Below are 15,023 nucleotides of genomic sequence, written 5' to 3' on the forward strand. Positions count from 1 at the left end.
TTTATTTTATTTCATATCTTTTCTTGTGTGAGAGGTTAAGAGTGCTTGTTTTCATTTGCTTTCTACCTAGAAGTTAAGAGCATTTATTTTTATTTACTTTCATATCATTTCCTATGTGAGAGGTTAAGAATGATAGTTTTTGCTTTCATTTATGAAAGAGTGGTGTGCTTTTCAATTCCTGCAAGATTTAAAGATTAAAGTTTCAATTATGCACGCTATACTATAATTGTACTATAATTTCTTTCGAGTTGATTGTTGAATTAGAATAGGTGAATTTGGTTTGTCATTATTTGGTTTCATAGTTAGATTGATCTAAATTGAATGTTAATTTCTAGCATATACAGTGCACGCACGCTTCGGAAGTTTTACGAAATCCCCGGGTTGACAATTAAATGATAGGTAATTAATTTGCCTCAACACACATATCCTCTTCCAAATCTACCCACAATCGATCTCATCCAGGTAGTTGATCTCGTCAAGTGATTCCTTGGACAAAAGTAGCCCACTCCTCGTTGAAACCATTGATAGCCACACACACAAGTTTAACTTCTTGTGGCGCCTCTCCCATGGGATTAATCTCATTCCAAATATCCTGAATCTTGGTAAGGTAGGGGGTAACTCCAACCTTCTACATCTCGATGGTTCTCAACTTCTCCTCCAGGAACATATTTTGATTCTGGGAAGGATTCTGGTATAGTGTTGCAAGAGCATCCCACATTTCTTTCACTGTATTCTTGGCCGCTAAGTGTGAGACTATATGATCCCTAATTCCATAAAGGATTAGTCACTTCACCTTGGCCATATCCTTATTATAGTTCTCTAGCTGCTGCAGATATGTAGGTACAACTATAACTCATTCTGTGTATGTCCTCACACTAAAATCATCCAAAAGGAAAGGCATTCTGGCCTTCCGAATAATGTAGTTGGATGCACCATCTAGTCTGCCTTGATCACAAAGTTGTGTTGAGGCCATTTCTAAAAACTCACAATTGGGAAAATAAATAGGAATCTTCTCTTCTCCTGCTTGGTTACCTCCTCTGCAATTCACACTCCGTTATGGAATGTGAAATCCTACTTGTTGGTTCTACCTATACAACTAGAAATTGTAGATTTCCTTCAAGACTAAAACTGGGAACACTTTGACAAAAATTCCTCAATATTTGTAATTTCTCTTCCACTTGGTGCTCATTTTGTGACTGCAAAACTGTTGCAAAAACAATTATTCCCAGATCAAGAATATGCTCCATGAAAACAATGATCTGCTTCTCGACTTGACCATTGCCTGCTGGAACTGCTATTGGGCCATGAAAATATTCCTTCCACCTACATTGGAAAATCGAACCCTCTACCTAGCAGTTCGAACTAACTAGTTGGCTCTGCGCAAATATGGAGAAATTATTATACTGCTCCCTATGAACTATGAATTTCTCCCTATTTGTCTCTGAGCCACTAATCAATCAAAGTTGCTCTGATACCATGTGAATTTTCCTTAAATTGCAACAATTGGAATTAATTATTATAACTGATAAATTATGAAGTTTATTTTGTTACGACAAAATAACAAATTAATCACACTACAATTCTTCACAAATAAAAAAGTTATAGAAATAAACTAGAAATTGAGAAAGTGCTAGCGCACAAACAATAAAAATTTGACACAATAATTTTTGGACAATTGTCCTCGAAAAAACCCAATGCAGGAAAACCAATGCAATAGATGAGGGTTTTATTACTATGTATTGGTCAAATTCTAAGTAAAATCTATGGATTCCCAACTAACAATCCAATATAAGAGAAATACTGACAATATCAACTAAGGGAAATTTACCCTCCTCCACAAGCAATCCTGGCTCAGTCTAGCCACTCGAACTGACTAACTCGAAATCCCCAGCGCAAATTTTGCACAAGCCTTGCACAATCACCCACATTCTCTTCCTGAATATGCCACAAATGTGCCTTTGCCTCACTACTACTACTCTGGAAATGATCCTATGCCTCTCTAGAAAATTATTTCAAGCTTTGGACACTGAATCTTCCTCTTGCTCTGCCAAATCAAACTACCTTATTGAGGCTACTGTATAGTCCCTTCAAAGCCTCCTAGAGAAATAACTTAGACTCCTCTCCTTGCTCTATGGAACTTGAAACTTCCTCCAAATTCATTGTCTCTACCCCTTTGTGTCCCTTATGGCTCGAACTCTCTTCCTCTGCTAGACCTTTGTAGCTAGATAGCTTGATCTGCCAAGGCAATCACACTATTGGCTTCTCTCTAATGTGTCTTGCTCCAACCCCATCGAACTCCTCTTATAATATCTCGTTGGAACACCAATAACCATGATTAAGTCCTTATTAATGACTAAGATCATCTATGGGTTCATCCATGTGAGTTTCTAGAGAAATCTCACCTTTCTCAATTAATTCCTGTTAATTAATCATTTTTCCTATGTTAGACTTATGAAAAAAATAATTATTGACTAATTACCTTAGTTGAGCCATCTCTAGCTATTTTCTCTTGAAATGTTTTCTGGGTTCTCGAGATCTTGTGTTTCTAAGCCTCTCTGACCAAAGTCGAGACTAGAACACCTGTCCAATGCTATAAAAATTAACAATGATACACTTGGAACAACATGCCCCCAGTCAACTTAGTAGTATATATATGTTTTGGAAGCTTATCTAAGGCCCATATGAGGTTTGTCTCACCCCTTGATACAAGGGAGGGCTAGCACCATCCTATGAGCCATCAATGTTGGAGCAAAACCATGCTATTCTATCACTAGGAGACCCATGGGACACCTTTTGTGCCCCAACCACAAAAATGGGGTCTATAAGATGATTTTCATGGAGATTTAGGGGCCAGCCCCTAGATCCATATTTTTGTAGCCCTCTACACTTGACTTGGCACGAGAGGCAATGTTGCATGAAGTGGGGATGAAGAAGAGGAATTTTTTGGAAGCAGATAGGCAGAAGCATCATTTCCCAAAAAATAGGAAGCAAAGCATCTCAAAAACGTCTACTATATGTATATTTATAGTTTTTTCATTTATATTTAAAAAACCATCCAAAATACCAAATTAGTTGTAGAAGATATGAAAACATGCATATTTCTACATAAATCAAGATAGATATGGCATCCATTATACATCAATGATTAATTATTCGAGAATCAACCATCTAGATGCATCAACTATCTAGAATCTAGATTCTTCTCCTCTTGTCTCGACTTTGCATCTACCTCGATTGTCTAGGGACATTAGTTAGCATTGCCCAGTTTTGATCAAACTACCTAATCTAGGTCTTAAAATATGGTGGAAAAATCTTAACATGATTGTTCAATGATTTTGACTTGATTGAAAGGTAATTTTTTGCCAAGGCCATGACAAAGGAGTTTAAAAATTAACACCTCCAACACTAGGGTACATGAGCACATATATGGCTTGGTACTCTTGATTAAATGGCAATTACATACCATCAAACAAGATATAATGTAATGAAATGCCACAATCTGATTGATCCTAAATTCTTGAAAATTATTTAGTCTACTGAATTTTGAATATGATATGAAATTCTATTTTATCCATATGAATTTCGGTAAGGCTAGAACCACTCTCAAACATCCTGAGTCATTTCATGGTGCTGCCACTGAGACTACTCTTGACTAGAGCAAGTCACATCTCCTCTTGCGTGAAATTTTCTCACAATTGATCCCATTCAGGTGGTTGATCTCGTCTAGTGATTCCTTGGACAAATGTAGCCCACTCCTCAGTGAAACTGTTTATAGCCACACACACAAGTTCAACTTCTTGTGGTGCCTCTCCCATGACAATAATGTCATTCCGGATATCCTGAATCATGGAAAGGTAGGGGGTAACTACTTCTCCCTTCTGCATCCTGGTGGTTCTCGATACTAGACAATTTACATTATAACTTGGTTAATCGATATTGGATATCTTCTATTTCTTCATGAGTCATGCATGGGACTCAAGAGGCTTAATTGGTGTAGTAAATTTTGGATATTTCTTTCAAGGTATGTGAGAAAATACCAATAATACTTCTCTTTATCACAATTTTCAGTAATTTTAAGAATGGATCTTCTAATCAAAATTTATGTCACTGGTATGTTCCGTACTTTTAAAACTAAATTTGGAGACTCTCTAGATATATTACCTTTGTGTTGATATGTCTTTGAAATTTGAACCCTCTTGAATCTAAGAGTTTGTCCTATATTACTTTGATATGTCTTCTTTGCAGTTCCACAAGTTTGACCAAAATTTGATATACCAAGTGAAAGTTATGGTAACCTTCTCAAAAGTTTTGGATTTTTAACCTCTTCCTAAGAGAAAACTTACAAAGTGTGCCACGTATCAAAATTTTCAAATCAAATTTTGAAATTGCTACCTAAGGTACTTTAGTAAGACGATTCAGATTTATGAAAAATTCACTGTATGAAGTGTCCTAGAAAAAAATTATAGTGGAAATGCTAAGATTACTCATTTAAAATTGATATGAAGACCATTTACACACCCTAACTTCCATAGGGTATTTTTCTAAAATTATAGTGAACCAAAATATGAAACTTTTACCACATGTACCTCTATATGTTTTCTCAATATGATCAGAAGTTCATGGTCTGAAGCATCACAAAAAAATGTTATAGTGAAAATTCCAGGATTACTCATTCAAAATTGATTTCAGGACCATTCATAAACCTTAATTTCCATAGGGTATATCACTAAAATTATAGTGACCTAGAAGCTGCAATTTTTACCAATTATTCCTTGAGATCTCTTGTAAATATGCTCTAAATTTCACCATCCCTAACTTTCAAAAAAAAAGTTAGAACTTAAATTCCAAGATCACTCATTTGAAACAAAATCTAACTTCATAGGGTGTATCTCCAGAAGTATAGTGAACCAAAATATGAAATTCTTACCAGATGCGTTTCATAATCTCACCTAAATCTTCCAAAAATTTCATATTTTGAATTGCCCCTAAAAAAAGTTTGATGAAAATACCACGATGAATCGTTTGAAGTAGAAGAAACCTAGGTAAATGTTATGAACCTTGCACCTTAAAAATGATAAGAAACCCATAACTATACTCCACTTCAAGAGGGAAACCTCCTTTTACAACGAATACAATGTCATCCTAAGACTATCTCTCCTTGATATCTATAGGAGACCAAGGGTACAATTAAAATTAAAGGGTACAATGAAAAGTTCTATCTGAGCTTCTAATATGACAAATAAAGTAATAATGAATGCTTAATAGGTCCTTAATATAGGGGCCCCATGGGCCTTAACAATTCTTGTTAGCCTAAAGTGGAAAGAAGAGTTGGTAAGTTGACACTAGCCAACCTCTTAGTTACACAAATCTTCACCTTGGTGCTTGGGACTTTTACACCTTCTTGGGGTGATAGATTTTGTAGTAAACATGGTCCATGGACATGTTGATATGTTTGAGTATGACAACAATTGTTTTAATACACCTAATAAGGAGTGTATTGAGGACCATAGCTTGAGGTATTATCAACACAAATAGATGACACTTTGAAGGTTTTGGATCATGTGTATGCCTCTTAGAAAAAAGGTAAACCTTTAGGGGATAATCAAGCTATTTCTCTACTAGGTGACATAGTAAGGAGAGGAGAAGTCATAGTTGAATATGTGCATGCCCATGGTAGAGATAATAAAAGGAGAAATAAGAATTGAAATTAACTTCATATAGAGCCAACGTTATGTGGGTCATCAACATTTCTTGGGATGAATATTAAACACTTTGTCGATTTCATTTATAGGTAATTCAATCCAATATTCAACACAAATGATTTGAGAGCAAGGTAAATGATACCACTTGTACATCACAAGGGGTGGTTCACAGTCATGCAAGGGGATATGGTTCCAAAGGAGACCTTTCCTTAGGCAATGACTATGCCTTTGTCATATTCTAGTTCTCCTACATGTGTATCAATTTTTTCCATACTTCCCCTTATGCAAAGAAATGCAGAACATAATGCTACACAAAGGGATATACTTGTCAACCCAATTTAGTCTATGCACTAGGCCAAAACTTGTTTAGTTCATCAATTGCATATTTTGGGTTCCAATTCTTCCATGAAGAGTGGCATTGAAAGTTTAATATTGGAAACATAATTTGAGAGGGAGTGTGCACCATTACAACACATGGATGAATTTCAAGTAGAGACAATTAAATCATACCTCTAGTTGCAATAGAAGCTAAAGCATCCACACTAGCATCCCCCCATGAAATTGTTCATGATTCCAGAACACCTGTCACTCTCTCTTTCTGGTCTCTTGGCACTCTTGATCTATATTACATTAATTTCCAGTGGAAATATACCATGTGACTTTGATTCTCGTTGTCTCTTGAAGTGTACACCTAAGACACAACACTCAAAGCACGAGTTGTCACTCTAATCTCTACTCACTCTGTTTAGACTCTCTCCTAGCTAAGTCAACGGGGGCAGTCCCTAAGGATGATTAATGAAGTAAAACTTGTTGAAGAAACAAGTCTAGTAGATTTAAGGGGAACGGAAATATTATTAGTGTAACTTGATTGTTAATTAGTGCAAGTGTAAGAATTTATGAGCAATGTATATTAAGGAAAATACAATTAAGACCAATAGGGTAGATACAAGATATAAATGTGATATACCAGTGTCACCAACAATGCTCAAGGTAAATGAAAGTACTTGCAAGGAAATAGATACTTCAAGTAAACAAAAAAAACAATGTTGCGAGACAAGTTAGCACAATGAAGAGATGGAACAATATCAAATATGAGCAGATAAAAATAACTTGCACAAAAGAAATAACTTGTACTTTCAAGAAAATGCTCAAGATAAAAATGACAATGCAAATAGATAATGAGAAATAAAATCAAAGATGAGTACAAGGACACTGATACAATATTGGAAGGAAAAAATAATTCTCATAATGACAGTTATGTGACCAAAGATGAAGAGTTATAAGGATGGAATGCAAAACTAAACTAGGTGAAATGCAAAATCTTGGTAGATTTTAGTTAAATACTTAGTCTAAATTAATCTTTCTTCTCAATTGTTTGGAAGTTAGTCACAAACACAAGTTGTAGAGAGAAGGTCCAGGGAAGAAAGCTAGGGCTTTATTAATGATACCTCCCCTTGCTTCTAACCACCCAAGTGCCTCTGTTCCTACAAGGGATTTCCCACAAGAGAACTGCAAGGTCACTTGTGTTAACCATGAATGGGGGTCTAACTTCTCAAATTGGAAAGTGAAGAAGTTGTCCCTATCTTTCTTGCAACCAAGCTTATGCATGGAGGTTTATTTTAAAGATACAAATCTAACTCTAGGATGCAAATGCAAGAAAATATGTTTCAATGAGAGAGAACGATGCTCAATATTGTTCCAATAGGACATAAAAACCAATGTTCTTGTAACCACAAATGAGATAGATACTTTAGAAAAGATTACTTGCTCATGATAGTATTAATGAAGCAACAATATATAACTCAATGAAACAATTAGATGATAATTAGATGTTAGAACAATTTCCACAAATGCCTCAAGACAATAGTATGCTTATTAGATGATCTGACTTCTTTACATAGTTGAACAATCAAGAAATTTATATAGAAAACACACTTATTAGATGGCAATTGAGATTGCTAACAATGATTAGAAATATGAATACATAGATCTACAATTCACACTTGAAATAGGAAAAGATATATTAAAATGTATTTAGACCAAGTAGAAGATTAGAGATGCAAATTGGAAAATGATTTTAGGATGAAATGCAAGCATAACAAATCAGTGCTAAGTTAGTGAGTTACAATGTTATTAAATTATCACTTTTAAATAAGGAAATGAAGGATACCAAGGGATATAAGTCCCAAGTTCCCTAGAGAAAGAGATCACCTTTTATTTATGAGAATTACAAAGAAGAAGAGGCCCTTTGACATGTTGAGAGGCTTATTCACTTAAGGGGATTAACAATGATGATAAAGACTCTACAAAATGAACAGTCTCCTTAAGAAAGTAAGAGATCCACATATTATAACTTCAATAATTTCTCTAAGGAAAAACTTAAAATGTTTCAACCTTCTAGCAAAAGGCAACAAGGTGACAACAAAGAGAAGGCTCTTTGCCTTGGAGGCTTGAAAGTTCAAGCTTCCTTCACTGTAAAAGGCTCACTGTCAATTAAGAAATCAACCTACTGGTTATGATGAGATTATTTCATAAACATATCCAAAATGAAAGGAATTGAAATCAATGATCAATAACCAAGATTATTGCTAGAAGATTTAGAAAATTTGTGATAGGTTAACTCGATAATGCAATATAAATCAAAGAAGAATACTATATCCTACTTCTACTATCAATTTGTAGAAGCTTAAATATCAAGCTGAAAAATATAACCAGAAGAAGAAGAATCAATGCCACAATAGACATGAAAATACTTTGGGGAAAGTCTCAGATAAAAACCCCACACTATTGTATTATCATACATGGTGGAAATACATAGGAATTATACAAAGCCTTAGCTCTCCCAGCTAGCCAGCTCTTAGTACAATCCTCACAGATGCTCACAAGAAATCTTGGCTTCTCTCCAACCTTCTTCTCTACCCTCCAAGCTCCTATTTCCTTGCACTGTTCCTTGTGGATGATTATCCTATTACCAAGTGAAAAAACCAGCCTTCAAAACTGTGCAATCCTAAAGGATGAATCCTTGACTGCACGCATGAGTTTTCTCCATGAGAAAACACATGCAATTGATAGTACACTGTTAGCTACCTATATCAATAGGTTTCATATTTCATGATTGGAAAAGAAAGGTCCAAATATGCTCTGCTTTGGTGATGCAAAGATCCCATATTTCCTAGAGAAAACAATGTATGTACATAAGTTCTTTGTTGACTCAATTTTGATGGGTGATCCAAAAGCCTAATTTGGATCATGCCATGTTTCAATTTTTTGTTGTAGAATAGAGGAAGAAGTCTGTCCAAACTGTTTAATCTTGGCAGACCAGTAGCTTAGGTAGAGAATTAAGGTTCCCAACTGCTTAATCTGGGACCTTGGAAGCAATAAGGGTAGTTCTAGATAGAAAATCAAGAGAAAAGCCAAGAGAAAAGAAAAGGCAAATAAGGGTCTGCAAGTCTAAGTGCACCCTCCATGAAGAAATAAAAAATGCTAGGCAAATAGATGGGTAGGCACTTGGAGTTGCAGAAGTGTCAGTCCTTTCTAATTGAGTGTTTGATAACCTGTTTACAAAGGAAAATCAGTGGATTGAGAAGAACCTCTTCTCCATTATGTTGCAGCAAAGCAAAGGAGCATGTCTAACTTCCCAGTTTCCCCTTTCACTCCCATTCCTAACATCCTTTCATCAGTTGAGATTCATGGAAGAATTTGAGGTTTTATGGTGGTTCTTATTCCTTTAAAAGCCACATTTCTTGTCTAAAATTCTTTTCATTTTGATCTACTCCCTAAACTAAGTGATTTTCAAAATAAACTTAGTGATATCATCCCTCATTCACCCTTTACATCCATATTAACCCCTAACTTCTATTATATAAACCCCTCTGTGTTACCCTCTCCCTACTATTATAACACTATGGTGTATAAACCCCAAGCATTGTATAAATATCCCTCCCCTTGGCATTATAGCCATATGATTCAGTATCAGGGATTAAATTGACATCTGGTCAGCTTAAGAGCCCTAACCCTTGCCCCTCTTTTCCCTTCTGAAGTGATTAAACCCATTAAACCCTTCATTTGCTAGGAAACCTTGTGAAAACCCATTTCCACCCCTAACTCGCTTTGTTTGCAAAAAACATATAAAACCCACTTTGTCCCGTTTACCCAAAGTTTGGCGCAAAAGCGCATTTGCATAAAAAACATTGGAAAAACCACGTAATCCGCCAAATTTCCAAAGGTCTCGCCGGGCGCAAATCTCAAGAGAAATATTATTTTATTGCCGCCCTCCGTCCGTATCGTTCGGCCACCTCAACGTCCCGTCGACCGTCGGATCGGGCCCTTTTGATCTGACGGCCCTCGTGCATATCGGACCGGCCCCGACGTCCGAAAGTTACCTTCCGATATCTGTCAGAGGGTGACATCAGGCCTCTTCCACGCGCCACCCCCACAGCGTATCGGAGGTACATCTGACATTTCTGCCTCCATATCAAAAGCGGTGCGATATGAAACCGCTAACCACTTCTGGTTTCGGTTGATCCGCCCTGCCAGCGTCACCGCCGTGTCAGCGCCCCGTCCCCGATTTGACCCACCTGTCTGCCACTTCACCATCCTCGTGGACCCCTTGTATGCTACCAAGTCACCCGATGATGTCATGCTGACGTCATCCGACCTTGACCCCACCTGATGACGTCATGCTGACGTCATCCGAAAAAGGCGCCAAAGTCCTGAAAAAACCATATTTTGGCCGAAATGTCGCGTTTTTTACACTTTTTGCAAAAAACGTTGTTGTATCCTCTGCATGTATTTTTACGTCCGAGCCTCCGCCAACCTGCTGAATCAACCTGGAGACCGCTGGCGCGCCTATTCACCTACACTCTTGACCATTGCTGACTGTATATCAAGTATTTATCCATGCAAATCCTTTCTGCGCCCGGTTTTGTCTGTAAATTGCCAAAATAACTTAAAACAGTGAAAAATAGACAATTCACCGGCAAATCCCCTGTGCCTGGTCCCCATTTGCACCTAGAACGTCGAAATTCACCAGCTAAGCCTCGTTTACCTGAAAGTTTATAAAAACTGCATTCTATTCGCGCAATCGCAAACTGGTGACCCACACTGTACCAATTTGCGGTAAAAGAGAGAGCAAGGCCAGACATTGCCTTATTCGTGTTCTAAGTAGTATTTCAATTGCTGCAGCTCACCTTTTGTCCTCTGTTCCTGAGTAATTCACCTTCCTGTTCATAGAAAACTCTTTGGTGTCATTCTACACAGTAACACTTGTCCATAAAAAACAGAATCCAAAAGGAAATCATGGATCCACCAGTAGCCCCGGTGGCATTAAACGTTGCTCCATTGAATTTCCCTCAGAGACAATTGGAGTGGCAGCCTCTGGCAGACCTGGACTATCAAATTTCAGAGGAAATGCTGATGAGGACCAAGTTCCACATCCACCTGATAAATGAATTAAAGGCTAAACATGAGAGTGGGACAGATGTGCTGGGCATATGTGACTCTTTCCTCCCTATATTCAAGCTCCCTCAGGTCAATCAGTTCCCTGATTTGATCCACCTATGTGCTGAAAACTATGACCCTACTCAGAGGGCAGTGCTTGACCCTTCAGGCTCAGCTGTGTTCTATATCACCCCAGAAGCTATCAAAGAGATGCTCTGCTTCAACACTGAGAAGAAATTGGTCCCTCTATCACTCATAGACTTGATAAATCAAGGAGCTAGATTGACAGATGCTCAGGTCACCAAATTAAATCAGCTGTACATTGACTCTGACTCTGTGAAGTATCCTCCTATTAACCAAGTATACCTCAACCAATTGGGCAGAGATCTTGCAGACATGATTAGTCCCATTTTGGGCTATAATTCAATTGAATTTGTTGATGAAACTGTGCTGGTGATGATGCTAATGTTCACTCCTGGAAAGTCTCCAATCTGCTATGACTATGCCACCTACATCTCTGATAAGATACATGAGCAGTTGATGAACTTGGCCCGAGAAAAGGTGTTTAGATACACCTCCTAAATTTATCATTTGATCTTATATTATCAACATGAGAAGTTTTCTTTTGCTATCAAAAGAGTGGATGCCCAAGGCAATCCAAGGTCAATGGTCTATTGGTCCTCTGCCTTCCACTACAGATCTCATTCTCCATACACTTACTGTGAGTTCATAGATCTATTCATCCACCCAGCCATGTCTATGTTGATGAGTTCACCTCCTCCAAGGCTCACTGATGAGATGCAAAGGATCCTTCAGTTATCCAAAACATACAACATTGGGGACTGGTACTTCTACCAGAACCACATGGTCATCAGGATATATGGGTGTGAACTGCCTCCCTACAAATTGCCCAAGTATGTGCCCATGAGATTGTTTGCCCTGGAATACTTCAGGAAATTTGGGAATGCTGATGTGCTGCACTTTTCAGGCAGAGGAAAGAAAGCACAACTGAAGGTCAGGAACCAACTTGGCCACTTTATCTACAACAAAAGGGAGGAAGGTTGGAAGGAGGCAGATAGCATGTTAGAATCCCTTGGCTTGCAAACTAGTTTCCTTTGGAAACCATATGACCCCAATCACTTCATAACTTTAAGAAGGGTCAAGTATAGGCTGTCGGGTTATGACCATGTAAGGATTCCTCATATAGAAAAATATGCAAATCAAGTAAAATGGAGGAGAGGAACCCTAGAGGAGCCTGTTACACAAGAAGAGTTGAATCAAAGAGCAGTGAGAAATCTGAAAAAGATGGCTGACCTTGAACTTTGTTCACAGGTACTCACTCTTCCAAGCACACAAGTGGGAGCAGTTGCCTCGTCCTCAACTGCAAATCAGCAAGCAGCCAAAGCTAGTGAGCAAACCTCTAGCAAAGGCAAGGAAAAAGAGATGGAAACGGAACAGCCGCCTCATGAGGAGGTGCAACAGCAATAGCAGCAGGTAGAGCAGCCACAGCAAGAAGAGGGGCAGCATGACAAAGAGCAGCCATTACAGCAAGAAAGGGCAGTTGAGGCCCCAATTTTCACTGAGCAACAGGCTCAGAATACTGTGCCTCCTAGGCAAGAGACTACTACTGAAGCTTCAGTCCTCCAAACTCCACAAAAGGAGGATATAAGTAGGAAAAGGGACAGAGAGACTCCCCTCACATCATCCATAAATCAGGGAGGAAAAAGGCATAGAATGAATCCCTTCTCTGAGGAGGAAATGCCAATAGGGCAGTCTCTGGGCATGGGCCCACCAAGTAGAGAAGCATCTGCTAGCTCCTTCCAGCAGGGACAAGACAGAACAATGGGAGGAGAAGTCAGCTCCTCAAGCCACCAAAGAGAAGCTGAAGGAGGAATCAAGCAACAGTTTATTGATATTAAAAGGAAAAATGAGCCACTTAAAATACAGCTCTATAATCATCTGCTGAAAATGGCTCCTACCAACCAGCAAAGACTGATGTCTGCCTATGATGTTCAGGAGGGCAAAATGATCATGAGTCATTTTATGCCAGCTGTAGTACAGCCCCAGTCCCCTGCAGATTATATAAGGACCAATCTTGAGGTCCTTGCCAAGGACATCCACCCAATGGACAAAATCGAATTGCACAAACAAACGGGTGAGATGGTGTATGCCTCCTTGGCAGACAAAACACTGGATAACTACAGGCTAGAAAATAGCCTAAATAATACAACTGCCCAGCTTGAGTTGGAAAGGGCATCCTCTCAAGCGAAGGATAACAGAATTAAAGCCTTGGAGGAAATAATTATAGAACTTGGGCATGATCCCAAGGATATTAAGGCTGTGCAGGCATTGTTGAAATTGAGGGATGCAGACATGGCAGCCCTTAGAAAGATGGTCAAAGTCCCAGCAACAATTCACCCACAAACTGAAGAAGTTGCTCAGCTGAGACATGATCAAGATGCCACTGCTTTGCTGGTATCCCTATACAAACAGCTAATCCAGACCCAAGAGAAGTTGGGAGAGTCAGAGGCTGCCCAGGCAGCATTGCAGGCAGCATTGCAGCAAAAGGAAGGAGGTCAAACCTCTCAGCCTCCTCCTGAAATAATTAACCTTGAGGAAGCTCCTCAAACCACTGCTCCCCCTACTCAACAAACAGAACAGGCAGCACCATCCACCTCAGCACCAGCGCCAACAACAGACCAGGCTTCAAGCCTGGACATGCAGAAACTAAGGAATGAAATCCAAGCCCTGGAAGCCCAAATGTCAGAGTTAAAAGAGGCCAGGGAAAATTTGGTCAAGTTGAATGAGAGATATGACAAATCCAAGCAGACTGTAGCAGAAAAGGGCAGGGAAATAAAGGCCCTTAAAGACAGGATTAAGGAGCTGGAGAAGGAGCTCACATTGGATAAAGTGACAGCTGAGCTCAAGACAGTGCTATGGGCCAACATTGGCCAATCCATCACTGACCAATGGCAATATATTGAGACAATCCATGAGCAGATTGAGCTCATAGCAAAAGCACAGAGGGAAATCCAGAGATCAAGGGCATCTCTAGGCAATATGCCTGAGGTTGCCAACAGAATGATCAATGTGCTTAACAACAGAACAAGTGCTCAGTTAGCTACTATGGGAATCTCCAACAGAACTGAGACCATCCAGCTAATAAAGAGGGTCCTAACACTGAGAAGCCTAGTGCAGACACTAGAGAGAAGGACCCAGGATATGCAGACCGAGGTCAATAGATTCATGGAAAAATTTGTGGCATTGCAAAACAGAGGTCTTCCAAGCTTACTGAATAGCGCAGGAAGACTACTTTCCCATGAAAACTATGCCAAGAGGGTGAACACCTTTGCCACAAATCAGATCACAGAGAAGGCCAGCACCTCAGAGGAAACAGGGCCAGCAACAGGACAAAGTCTCTACAACAGAGTAGAGAACTTATTTTTTATCATGGATGAGATCAAACATCTGTTTGAAGTGCCTCCCAATTTCTATAAATATACAGAGGCAGATGAGACATTAGAGGCAATTCTGAGACACCAATTGCCCACACAGGAATACTGGACCAAAATGATACAGCTGATATTGTAAGCCAGAGCCTGTAAATCAAGTTTTGTTATTTATTTTTACAAATGATCATGCACAGGAAAACTTGAAAAGATCAGCATGCATGAAAAGGGAAGGGCTGAGCCAACTCAGCAGAACTATTCGGCCAACAAAGCACAATTGACAGCTAACAGGTAGCAGGGCCGAAAGTTACAGCACGACAACCATAAAGACGCATTTTCCAGCATTTAAGCAGAACGGTCAGACCGACTCAGTGGCCTCCAAAGGCCAAAATATCTTCTGACAGACATAAAGAGCATTTATGTTGTATTAAAA

Source organism: Pinus tabuliformis, chromosome Q, assembly GCF_031772625.1.
Source record: "Pinus tabuliformis cultivar Carrire ecotype Pingquan chromosome Q, CPIR1, whole genome shotgun sequence".
NCBI classification, from domain to species: Eukaryota; Viridiplantae; Streptophyta; class Pinopsida; order Pinales; family Pinaceae; genus Pinus; species Pinus tabuliformis.